Below are 13,125 nucleotides of genomic sequence, written 5' to 3'. Positions count from 1 at the left end.
ACGACAGAAGGACACGAGAGGCAAGCACGGATGCTTCGCTTTAGGACTTCGCGAGACCCCCTCAAACAGTACGATCGGAGGACGAGAGCACACACCTAGGCTCTCAGGTGCAACACCAAAAACGTCCGCAGTAAGCCAATCCGTTAGACACGCCACCTTTCAGTAATAAGATGCCATCTTTGTCATATTAATCACTCCTCCGCCCTGCCTGCAAACTCAGAGCAGGCTCGGTCCAGTAATTTATCTTCAGCGTACACATTCCAGAGGTTAAGGCAAGCACTTGAGAAAGTGGACTCTGGCCCAGAAACTATGTCCTATGGAGACAGAGATAAAAGCCTGCTGTAGAGGAGTGTGACTGATTCGCAAAATTCATTGCACGCTAACTTTCAAAGACCTTTCAAGGACTTCCATCTCCAAGAGAATAACTGAATCAAGTAAACAAGAATTTCTGACCAAGCTTAACAGTGACAAAGTTTCTCTGTTATATTCACAACATTAAGAGGAGAAGTTTCCGTATTGCCGCAGAGCTAAGCTAAAATCACTGGCATCCGGCTCCGACATTAACATACACATGTCACCACCTCCGCGTCTGTTGCCGATTCAATTCCTTCAGTTAGTCGCCTGGGCTCCAGACTGGGTGACAGTAAGTCAATTATCTTGGCTTACTGATAATTTGTTTTTTAAAAAGAAAAAGCTAATTCAATCTTAAAAACTAACTTGAACACCAATGTCATGCAATAAAAAGCTCTTTGGATAACTCTGTTTTTTATAATCGGGACCATTCCTAGACAGGTTTAGAATAACTTTCCTATGGTAGAAACAATCCAGAAACAAATCTGTCTCCTGAAAACAAAGTTTCCTTAGTCACCCCATGCTTTTAAAAGCCTGTAAACTCACCTGCTAGAACACAGGACCCAGAGTGTGAAAGTCTGAAGGTCTCAGTCAGCCACAACAGGGCGCACGTCTGCAGAACGTCTTCTTCTAGAGTCCTTTTGCTCTTGAAATGTCAGTATTGTTTTAAACTGGCAACAAAAACGCCGCCTGCTTTTAGCTCTCTCTGAAGACAAGCTTCCGTCTTAGGTTGACGTCTAGGCAACACTAAGGATCACAGCCCTGGGACTGATTCCTATGCTTTCCACAGATGGCTGTACAAAATGCCCAGTCAGGTTGGTGGCTGGAATTAAGGTCACAAGCAAACTGGCCTCCCACTTCAGCCATACTAGCAAATACTTCCTAGTAAGATGTGACCATTCTTATGCAGCGCTCTGAAATACAAAGCATCTTCAGAAAGGTAAGAATTTTACAGTTGTGGCCGGGGACTAAGAATACTGGTTCACTGGATAAAAAGATGTCACCTGGAGTTCAGAATGGGAAACCCCTGGGGGAGGAGGGATTCTTACCCAGCACACAGAGAAGAGCAAAGTTATGTCTCTTTCAACGTATGTCCTTTTCTCCTCCCAACCCCACTCCCCCAACACAGATCTCCAGATCTCATAAAAACACAAATTAAAAAAATGCGGTCTCGGCCCACCTCAAAACCCTCCATCCAAAGTCGACTTTTCAACAGGGAGAGCTCAGACCCTGGATGGTGGTAATGAAAGCTGATCAACTCTAATTTGATCACTGGCCTGAATGGATACAGTTGATTTCACTGCAGTATTATCAACACTTTGCATTTTCATCTGCCCTTGCCTCCCCCAAAAAGATGTAGAAGAAAAGCCAACACGAGGTTAAAAAGCTGCATCTCTGCCATCATACTGCTAAGATGGTCCGGCTGCAGAGATCAAATAAAACGCTCTGCATTCCCTGCTGCCCGGTCCAGACTCACTCCCAAGAACAAGGAGACCGTCTCACTGGTCTAGTCCTCTGATAATCTACTGATGAGGATCAATGCAGAGCCCGATGGCTCAGAAAAAATGTATTCTCTTCAAGGCAAAAAGGAAAAAGCATAACGGGGAGCTGGAGCAGAGGCGACGAACACCACCGAAACAGCAAGGGGAGGAATTACAATCCTGTGTCAACGCTGATCACGTGCACTACCAGAGACCAGGAGGAAGGCAGCAACGAACTAAGGAAGGTACTGAAGTTTCGTCTGAGAATGCATTGAGAGATACACACAGACGGACATGTAACATTTCCGCTGTCCTCAGACCTCGAACCCCCACCACACAGACCTCAATCGTGTTCAGATGACAACTGTAGGTGTGTACCCACAAAGCATGTGTCTACGCTGACCAATCACAAATGACTTAAAGAAAAAAAAAAAGAGGAAAACATGTTCGAAAGCAGAATGCAAAGAAGCATAGACTAATGCATACCTTACTCAAGCTCAAAGCCCCAGCAATGATGTGTAAAGAAAACATTTTTTTTTAAGTGTCCATCCTATGTTAGGCATTGAATGGCTTAACACAGGTTCCCTCATACAATACTAACAACGACCCCAGGAGGTAAGTGGCATTATCCCACTTTGAGAGATGTGGAAATTAAAAGTCAAAGTTTTAGTAGCTTGCCCAAGGTCACGGGGCCAATAAATCTTAGTATTTAAACTCAGGTCTGTCCAGCTCTCAAAGCTGAATTATCTTTTTATACCTTACTGATACACATACATGCCACCGATAATAATCTTAATCCAGTTCATTCTCTAATGAGGACACCATGAGGAACAAAACTTGCCGGAGTCACGCTCAGCCCTTACCGACTACCTGGCAAGAAGGTATGAACAATCACCCAGGCAGACCTTCCAGAGCCGCTCAGCTCTTCTGTCGCAGCCCACGGACGCCAAGCACAACCCTATTCTCCACTACCAGAAACGTAAGAGTCCTACAGAAGTCACATTTACAAGAATGCTCGGACTCCCTCTCGGACCCTGGCCCATGCTGCTAAATGCACAGGATGACTGCCCCACTCACCAAAAACTCTTCAGAACAAATATAAAAGAACAGCCGAATTTTTTTAACCCCCAACTTACTATGACCTGAAAAGTTGGAATTCGGAGGGGGACTGAACTCAGACACCAACTGACGGCGCCGTCACTTCCCAGCCTCACAAGCAGCTGGATTCACCCCTAACAGAAACAACAGTCCCAAACCCCGAGAAGGGAAGAGACTGGATCTGACAGGAGGCCAGAACTCGGGCAAGCGAGTTTCCAGCTTTTAACAGTGTAAGAATCACGACCCACCAAGAGGGAGAACCACGGACGTGTAGGCTTCACTGGGGTTCTTTGAAGATACACAGCAACAGTTTAGGACAGAAAGTCAAGATGCCCACAGCCAGTAAAACTTGTCAAAGTAACTTAACCAGAGCTGGAACGCAGCCAACAACAATACCCCAACTCTGGGATCCTGTGGCAGGAATTTTAAGACTTCAGTGGTCAGCACTTGAGCATCAGGGTAGGGTCTGTCTTGGGTTCAGGAATTCAAATGCCTTCAACTCCTACTCACCTTTCCTTCTTTATCACTGAAGTAGGGCCAGGCTGAGCTCCTGAGAAAATAGGTCTGTTGATTCACTGAAGGGCTGAGAAAAGTTAAAGTTTAAATGGCAAAGTATCTCTACCAAACATCACAATAAAAATATTTAGGAATACATTTCAGAGTCCTTCTAGACCTCCTCAGAAGGATTTAAAACCAGAGTAGCTCGAGCTACTGAACAAATAACCCACCCAGTTAACAGGAATAAAATGAACCAGGGAAGTGATCTCCCGGCTCCACCGACACGTAGAAAAGCCACCTAAAAGGAAAACCTGAATCCTTCCGACGCTAACCCGTAAGCAAACCTCTCAACAAGAAGCCACAGAGCAGGGGGAAATCCCGGGGAGAATGTGATAGCGCTGGTGCCGGTTTGTTTACAGGACTCCAGCAACAATCATATGAGTCAGAAATTCAAGCCACCAGATGCTTTCCAACTAACAGGGAGCAAATGGTACGGTTCTGCGGTGCCCTGGAAGGCCTGGGGGTGAGGGGGAGCAAGCTGCGAGAATTGTGTTACAACGGGAACAAGAGCGGACGGCAACAACTGACTTGGACCTCGGCCTTCCGTACAAGGTGCCGGGCCCGAGAACTCGCGGTGGGGGAGGGGGGCACACTGCGCGGTGGCCCCGAGGTGACGGGGAGACGCGCCGCACCGCTGCCCCCGGTCTAAGGGGTAAAAACGCGCACACAAACGGGTCACCCCATGGAGCAAGACGTTCCTGAGGACTGCGGGGCAGGCTTTTGGGGGCAACCCCAGGGCTGACCTGAGGCAAGGGCAGCCAGTCCTCCCGGGGGAGACTCGGGTCAGGGCCAAGAACAGACCTGAGCCCCGGGAGCTCGGGAAAGGAATCCAACCTATCCTGACGGGGAGCGGGCCGGGGGCGAGGGGGTCAGGAGGCCAAGCCGGAACGAGACACGGACCGGATAGGTCAAGGGGGGGGGGGGTGTCCGGCTGGGGCAGTTACAAGCACGAGAGCCGGCGAGGCTCAGCAGCCCGCTTCCCGTCTTGGGTCATCCTTCTGCCAGCGGCTGCTCCGACTGTTCCAGGCCCAGCCGCCCCGTCCACTGCCGCCACCAACGCCGCCGCCATCTTACACTGGCCAGCGGCCGCCACCACCACCGCCTCCGCTCTCGGCGCCTGCGCCTGCGCCGCCACGCTTTCCGGCCCCGTTTGCGACGAGGTGCTGGAGGAGACTGAGGGAAGAGTGGTCGCGCGAGCTCTCTGCTCCCAACCCTCCTCGGAGGACGCAGAAGGGGCGGGGCTTAGGACCAACGGAAAACAGAGCGAGGGGCGCGTGCGCACTCCCGGGAGACGGAGTTGCTCTCGCGGCGGGTTCCGGCGGTTCGCTTTCCTCGCGCTGGCAAAGCGAACGCGAGCTGGGGGCCTCCCGGAGTTGCGGTGGTGTGGTGGAAATGAACTTCGTTTCTGGCGGGCGGCCTCCATTTTGCCCTGCTTTTCGATACTGGGAACAGGCGGTTGTCGCTGGGTTTCCTCCGATAACCCCATTTCCTTTGAGGACCTTGTTTTCTTCAGTGTTTCTGCACCTTCGAGACCCGTTTCCCCCTGAGAGCTCCCATTACCCCCTTTCCAGATTCAAAGAAGGGATTCGGAAGCCCAGGGTGCCGCGGAGCTCTTCCAGAGGCTGTTTGTCCGAAGGCGGGTGCTGGGCGGTGGGTTCCCCAGCACGGCCTTGGTGCTGTGCGCTCTGCTCGGTTCGGACGCCCGAAGGGAGCCTGCAGAGGTCTGGAAAGGCGGCTGCCGGGCGCGGGGATTTGGACCGGCCTGGGTGCAAGCAGCTGACCCTTTTCACCTCCTCTATCGCTACCATGCTGTTATGTCATTATGTATTACTTAGACTGTCGCAATGGACACCTAGCTGGTTTGTCTGCTTCCACTATTTACCTGTCAGTTAGAAGGCAGCCAGTGTGACCTTTTAACATGCAAGTCAGGTCATATTATTACCCCAAATTTTCCTCATCACACATTTAAAAAAAAAAAAAAGATCACAATGGCTTCCAAAGAGGGCCTCACGTGTTGTTGCACCTGTTTCTCTGATTTCATCTCCTCCCATGCCGCCTGCCTCTGGCTTAGCCCCATTGGCTTTCTCTGCTCTTAACTCCAGCCCAAACAAGGCCCACCCTTAAGGCTTCTGCATTTGTTCCCCCTTCTTGGGATAGTCGCCTACCAGATCTTTACCAGACTGGCTCCCTCCACTCAGATCTCTACTGAAATCCTACTTCTGGGTGGCAGCTTTTGACTGTTCCAACGCAAATGGTATCACACGCTGCCATCCTCCTCTGTCCTCTCACCCTGCATTGTTTTTTCCTAACATTTTTTTAAAAATCTGTGAACACTTAACCTATAATTATGTATCTGTAATCTAAGTATACTAATAGAATATAAGCTCTGTAACGGCAGGGACTTCATCTTTCTCATCGCTGTAACCCCAGCATCTAGAAGAGGACCAGAGCACAAAGTAGCTCTCTGATGCCTTACCACTCTATTCATTCTTTCATTCGCTCCGGCAACATCTGTTGAATTCCTGTAGCGTGTAGAGCCCTGTTCTAGGTACTGGGGCTGAAGCAGTGAAAAAAACAAACCCAGATGCCTGCATTCACAGAACTTATTTCTCAGGGCAGGGTTGGGAGTGTAAGGGGAAGACAGGGCCACACACATGAAAATATTAAGGTCATGGAGACTAGCTGCAAATAAAGCAGGGTTCACCTGAATAGATGTGCTCTTTCACAGAGGGGGTTCAGGGAAGTCCCTCTGCTGGGATGACATTTGAATAAAGATTTGAAGTGAGAGAGTGAACCACATACACAGGGGAGAGAACCTTCCGGGCAGAGGGAACAATAAGGTAAAAAGACCTGAAGCTTGAGTGTGCTTGGTGTACCCAAAGAACAGCGAGGAAGCCAGCGTGGCCAAGGAGCAGGGAGGCAATTAATTAGTTTGGAGATACATGATGGGGGCCAGATCGCTCCCAGATTTATAGACCAAGGAGAGGACTTTGGATTTTATCTCCAAAGAGTGCTAGAAAGCCATGAAGGATTCTGAGTAAAAAACTGACATGTGGGGCACCTGGGTGGCTCAGTGGGTTAAGGCCTCTGCCTTCGGCTCAGGTCATGGTCCCAGTGTCCTGGGATCGAGCCCCACATCGGGCTCTGTGCTCTGCAGGGAGCCTGCTTCCACCTCTTTCTCTATCTGTCTGCCTCTCTGCCTACTTGTGATCTCTGTGTCAAATAAATAAATAAAATCTTTGAAAAAAAAAAAACTGACACGATCTGATTTATAAGTAAAGAGATTTACTCTGGTTGCTTGCTTCTTTGAAAACCGCCGAAGGGAAGCAAAACAGAAGCTGAAAGACCAGTTAGGAAGCTATTGCAAAAGATCTGCAAGACTAGTGTTGCAGTGGACGTGGCAGAAAGTAGTTGGATTCAGGCCATACTTTGAAGGTGGCAGAGGTGATTTGCTAATAGTTTGAGTATGAAGTGCAAGATAAAGAGTCAAGCTATCTCAGTTTTTTTGACCTGAGTGACAGGGTAAGTAGTAATGCCATTTACTGAGATAGAACTCCAGGCAGGAGGTGGGGAGCAGAAGGGTTGGTTTGGTGGGTTTTTTTTGTTTGTTTTTTTTTTTTTTTTTTTTTTGGAAAAATGTCCAGTTCTATTTTAGACATGTTAAACTGGAGATGCCTTTAGATTTCCAAATGGAGCTACTGAGTAAACAATTGAAATATGAATCTGAGGTTCATAGGAGAAGACAATTGGGGGTATAAATGGCATATATAACCATGGAGTGGGGAGTGCTTACTTGATGTGGAAGGAAAGTAGTCTCTATACAGGCTGAACCCTCTAATCCCAAGGCGCCCCAACTAGTAAAGGTCAGGGTGGGGAAAAAAATCCAGCAAAATTTATTTAGAAGAAACAACCAGGAAATATAATTTAAAACCCAAGAGTAAGGGGTCTTATGAAACACATTTCTTAAATGTTTCAAGAAAGACACTATCAACTGTCATTCTTGTTGAAGAGTTTGAGGTTAAGATGACTGGAAACTGACCACTGGATTGGGAAACACGGAGGTTAAGACTGCCAACAAGAGTGATGTTAGCGGAGCCACGGTTACTGGGACCTGGTTACTGTGCTTCGATGGACACCATTGCTCTTACCGCCAAATCTTATTTTGGGCTTTTCTATTGAGTTTGAGGTTGTGATGATCTTTGACCCCTTCTAAAAACTCAATCTCAAAGACTTCCGTGACATGTATGTCACAGTTCGTTTATACCTCTTGATAGTTTGTTCCATGAGCTTCTCCTTCTCTTCACTCCACATGTACTTCCAAAGTGATCTTATTCATCTTATTCATTCTCACAGTTTAAACTACCATCCAGATCCCAAAGCCGTTACTGCCAATCCAGGCTTCTCCTTCAAGCTTTAGAATCACATACTTGATAGCCAATGGCATTAAAAAAAAAAAAAGAAAAACGCTTTATTAGAATGAAATTCACATACAATTCACGCATTTGAAGTGTGCCATTGAACGGCTTTTAGTACATTCACAGATATGTGCAACCATCACACTTTTCCACCATTTTAATCCTCTCAAAAAGAAATCCAGTACCCTGTGCTATTATCCCCTATCTTCCCATCCCCCTCCAGCCCTAAGAAACCATCAAGTACTTTGAATCTATGGATTTCCCTCTTCTGGACTTCCTACATTTTTGTGTGTGATTGGTTTCTTTCACTTAGCAGATCTTCAAAGTTCATCCATGTTGTATCATGTATCAGTGTTCCATTCCTTTTTATAACCAAATATTGTTCCATTGTATGCATATTCCACATCTCGTGTATCCCTTCATCTGCTGATGGACAGTTTGGTTGTTTCTTAAGACTATTATGAATAATGCTGCTATAAAAATTCATGTTCAAGTTTCTGTGTGGACACATACTTCATTTCTCTCAGATATACACCTGGGAGTGGAATTTCTGGATCATGTGGCTAATTCTAAGCTTAATCATTTGAGAAACTGTTTTTCAAAGCAATTGTACCATTTCACGTTCACACCAGCAGTGTATGAAGGTTCCAGTTTCTACCCATCCTGACCAATATTTGATTATCTTTTTATTTCCAGCCATCCTAGCAGATGGGAAGTGGTATCTCACTGTGATTTGGGTTTGCACTTCCCTGATGACTAACAATGTCATGCATCTTTCATGTTTATTAGACATTTTCATCTTCTTTGAAGAAATGTCTAATCAGATCCTTTGCCCATTTTTAAATTGTCTGTTTCTGAGTTTCAAGAATGTATATTCTAGGGTGCCTGGGTGGCTCAGTGGGTTAAGCCTCTGCCTTCAGCTCAGGTCATGATCTCAGGGTCCTGGGATTGAGCCTAGCATCGGCATCGGGCTCTCTGCTCAGCAGGGAGCTTGCTTCCCCTTCCCCCTTTGCCTGCCTCTCTGCCTACTTGTGATCTCTCTCTCTCTGTCAAATAAAAAAAATATATTCTAGATCCAAGTCCCTATCACGTGTATGATTTACAAATATTTTCTTCCATTCTGTGGGTTTTCATTTTTTTTTTAAGATTTTATTTATTTATTTGTCAGAGAGAGAGAGGGAGAGAGAGCGAGCACAGGCAGACAGAGTGGCAGGCAGAGGCAGAGGGAGAAGCAGGCTCCCTGCTGAGCAAGGAGCCCGATGTGGGACTCAATCCCAGGACGCTGGGATCATGACCTGAGCCGAAGGCAGCTGCTTAACCAACTGAGCCACCCAGGCGTCCCTGGGTTTTCATTTTTGATGGTGTCTTTTGAAGCGCAAAGCTTTCTAGTTTTGATTAAGTCCAATTTATCTTTTTTCTTCTGTTTTTCATGCTTTTGGTTCCGTATCTAAGAATCCCTAGCTAAGCCCAAAGTTATAACAGTTTTAACCTGTTTTCTTCTAAGAGCTTTACTGTTTTGGTTACTACGTTTAGGTCTTTGACCTATTTTAATTTTATCTAATGTGAGGTAAGGATTAAGCTCAATTCTTTTGGATGTGGCTAGCCAGTTGTCCCAGCACCACCACTGAAAAAACTGTTCTTTCCCCACCGGATGGTTTTGGCACCCTTGTCAAAAATCGGTTGACCACAGATGTATGTTTATTTCTGGACTCTTCATTCTCTTCCATCAGTATCTGTGTCTATCCTTGTGCCAACAGCACATTGCGTTGATTACCATTGCTTTGTAGTAAGTTTTGAAATCAAGAAGTGTGAGTCCTTCTTTTTCAGGACTGTTTTCTTCTGAGTCCACCACAATTTCATGTGATTTTTAGAATTACCTAGTCAATTCCCACAAAGAAGTCGGTTGGAACTCTGATAGGGACAGCACTGAGTGTTCAGATCATTTGGGAGTGCTGCCGTCTTGGTGATGTTAAGTATTCTGCTCCATGAACATGAGATACCTCTCCATTTATTTAGATCTCCCTTGTTTCAACAATGTTTTGTATTTTTCACAGTATAGGTTTGCACTTCTTTTGTTAAATTTGCTCCCAAGTACTCTTTCCCCCCGAGTATTCTTTTTATGTTATTGTGAACGGGATTGTTTTCTTAACTTCATTTTTGGATTACTCATTGCAAACAGATAGAAGTACAATGGGTTTTTGTAAACTGATCTTATGTCCTTAGAATTTCCTATACAAGGTCATGCCATCTGCAAATACGGCTTTATTTCTTCCTTTCCAATCTCAGTGCCTTTTATTTCTTTTTCTTGCCTAGGTTTCCTGGCCAGAACCTCCAGCACAATGTTGAGTAGAAGCAGTGACAGCTGATATCCTTGTGTTGTTCCTGATCTTAGGGGAAAAGTACCCAGACTTTCATCATTAAGTATACTGTTAGCTGTAGATTTTTCATAGATGCCCTTTGTCATGTTGGGGAGGTTCTCTTCTCTTCCAGCCACTGGTAGTTTAACTTTCCCAAAGTGAACTCACCTTTCCTCTACCTTTGTCAAACTCAGAACTTCTCCTATTTTTCTCTTAGTTGACACCACTGTACTGTCTTAGGCATGGATGCCCTAGAAGCAGAGCTCAAAAATGGATTTTGTGCAAATGGTTTATTGAGGGAGTGCTCTCAAGTAAAACCTGTAACAGAGTGAGGAAAGCAAGACAGGATAGGGGGGAAAGTTAGGTAAAGATAGGGGTTCCTAAGTTTACCCTCCACTGGGAACTCTTTGGCACATATATGGCACATCTGCCCCACCCCGAGGAAAGGGGGAAGAATCATTTGCTGATAACACAATTACCGATTACATGTCATCACTGATAATGCAATCTCTATCAGAGTCCCAGCTACCTTCTTTGCAGAAAATGGCATCGTACCATTGTCTGTGATGCTGTCCCTGGGAGGCAATAACCTTCCAGGAACTTCCAGAAATGGCTCCATCGGCACAGAGGGCAATTCCCAAAAGGATGCAACTGTGAGCTATTTGCAGCCAAGACTTCTACTTCCTAGTAAAGAGGATCTCAACAGGGTACCGATAATGCTTACTTCAGTCCACTTCTATCTAGCATTGCTCAGATCCACATGCTTGTACACGTTCATTCTATCCAGGCAGTTTCTCCAGTGTTCAAGTTAATCACAATTTTGGGGGACATGTACAAGAAGGGTCCCTAAGCTCTAAGTGGTATTATCTCCCTTCTCTAGTACCCACTCTAGATTCATCTCCTCATTAGTCTAGATGGCTTATCCGAGAGTAATCCAGACCCTCAACCCTGAGGGTTCTGAGGCCCTAGAGATCATGCCCTCATCAGAACGTAATTGTTTACTTCCTCATTTACAGTTAGAACTGAGTATAGGAGGACCAAGAGAGATCTCAAGGATCATACGTGCATCTTCCTCTCCATGTCCTATTAGCAGCAGTCCTACCTCCCAGGCAGTGTGGAAACTTCTTTGCTTGATAGCCTGCAGGCATTAGGAGCTCCAAGTGACCAGAAGACAGCATATTTTTAAGTTTATTGAGATTCTTATGTTGAGCCTAATTGAAGGCTCTCCCACCCCACCCCAGCCTGCCGCCAAAACCAGGACCTCCAGACCCACAGAATTTAAAGCTGCAGGTAGAGGACATAAAATTTCTCAAGTAGATGACTGGGAGTGATGCTGAACTGTTTCTACCCTTGGTCCCAGAACTCTTGGATTCTACCTAAGGGCTGAGGATGAAGCACCCTATTATGGTCATGTAGGTTTATACTGTACTGTAAAGGACAGCACCGCATTCTTGCTGGCACCACCAACATACCTTCCAAAGGCCATCCCAAGGCTCTACTGGGTCAGAAGCTTCTGGATGGAAAGGTATTTGATAGGAAGAGTATTCCCTACTGTCATGTCCCCATTGCTGCACCTGCTTTGTCATTAAATGGGTCCCTTGTTCCAAGGCATTATTATACAGGATCCCACACCAGTAGATCAAAAGTCTCTGAGTCTTTGGATGGTAGTACTAGCTAAGGCATTTTCAGCAGGATAAGCACAGTGAAAATATGTGATCAGAGGAGGCTGTCAGGTGTGACTTTTCCAGCATCGAACTGTTGCCACCAGGTGGCGGGCTCTTCTTGAGCTGTGGTAACTGAGCTAGGGGATCAGCACTGCTTTGTAGCTGACGGTTAGGTATTTAAAAATAGCTAGGTCAGCCGTGGGCAGGAGAGGAGTCCAGTGCTAACAGGTGGGTAAGTATCCATCTCTCCAGCAAGGTGATTCTTCTCGCAAGCACCCTGTGTAAGAACCCCGCGAGGTGAGGCTCCTGACCAAAGCGTCCTGTCCATGCGGTTATTAGTCAACACTTTTCTGGTGAATATTTTAACAAGTCCCAGTCTCACAGACCCACTGAAATGCTCTTCACCAGACCTTCTCCTGCCTTTTCTTATCTTGCACCTTCTGGGCTCCTGACCAACCAGCCCACCGGCTGTGAGTTCACCTATACCCTGGCCTCAGGCCACTTCTCTCTCCACACAAAGCGATCAGCTACACTGCCTGAAGAACTACTGGTTGAGAATTTCTCATCATGGACTCTCAGGACCACTCTAGATGGGGCTGCTGAGAAGCAATGGTCCCTATTTGTCTTGCCCTAACGTATCAAACCAACTCATCCACCGACCGGACCTGGACAAAGGGTTGCAGGAATCCTGACATCGCCACAGGCATGAGCTAGGACGAAGCTAGCCCCATGCGACAGACACAGGTAAACGGAGGCCTGGGGACCCTTGTTCATTTCAACTTACTGTGCCCACCGAGTGTGTTTGGGCTTCTTCCCAAGTGCACCACTTCCGCTGTAAGACAGACGGCTGGTGTATCCGCCCAATCTCATGACCCCGCAGGTCTCACAAGGACCAGTGGGCTCTATGGGCAATTGGTCACACAGTCACTTGATCCTTTGTGGTCAGGCACTGACTGGGTCTCTATTGGGGCCTAATCGTATGCTAGGAGATGCTTTTCGAATGATGACACTTTCTTTACTGCAGAGGCCACAGCCTTCCTCTAGAACCCTAGAGAACTACGCTGAAACTCTCCTACTGTGGATTGCCCTAGAATCCACACATCATCTTTCCCTACCACAGACACCTCTAGCACTGTAGAATTTTCCAGGCCATACGGCCCACGCAGCAGCACTGCTTGTGTCGTAGCCTGGATCTGCTGCA

The 13,125-nt window shown here is 46.7% G+C and overlaps 1 protein-coding gene across 10 annotated transcripts in view; it reads right to left on the bottom strand.

The window, feature by feature from the left end:
* DCAF8 (DDB1 and CUL4 associated factor 8) overlaps positions 1 to 4,698 on the bottom strand; it is a 42,951-nt gene extending 38,253 nt beyond the window's left edge. For 2 of the 10 annotated variants that reach the window (XM_047705471.1, XM_047705462.1), the window contains exons 1-2: positions 4,563 to 4,698; positions 3,441 to 3,513 (exon numbers count right to left, since the gene is read on the bottom strand). The gene's annotated coding sequence lies outside the window, so the exon portion shown is untranslated. The other 8 variants (XM_047705470.1, XM_047705464.1, XM_047705468.1 and 5 more) reach the window with 5 other exon arrangements.
* Positions 4,699 to 13,125: the final 8,427 nt, after the last annotated feature.

Source organism: Lutra lutra, chromosome 15, assembly GCF_902655055.1.
Source record: "Lutra lutra chromosome 15, mLutLut1.2, whole genome shotgun sequence".
In the NCBI taxonomy this organism is placed as follows: domain Eukaryota; kingdom Metazoa; phylum Chordata; class Mammalia; order Carnivora; family Mustelidae; genus Lutra; species Lutra lutra.
This window is presented reverse-complemented; position numbering and strand designations above follow the sequence as displayed.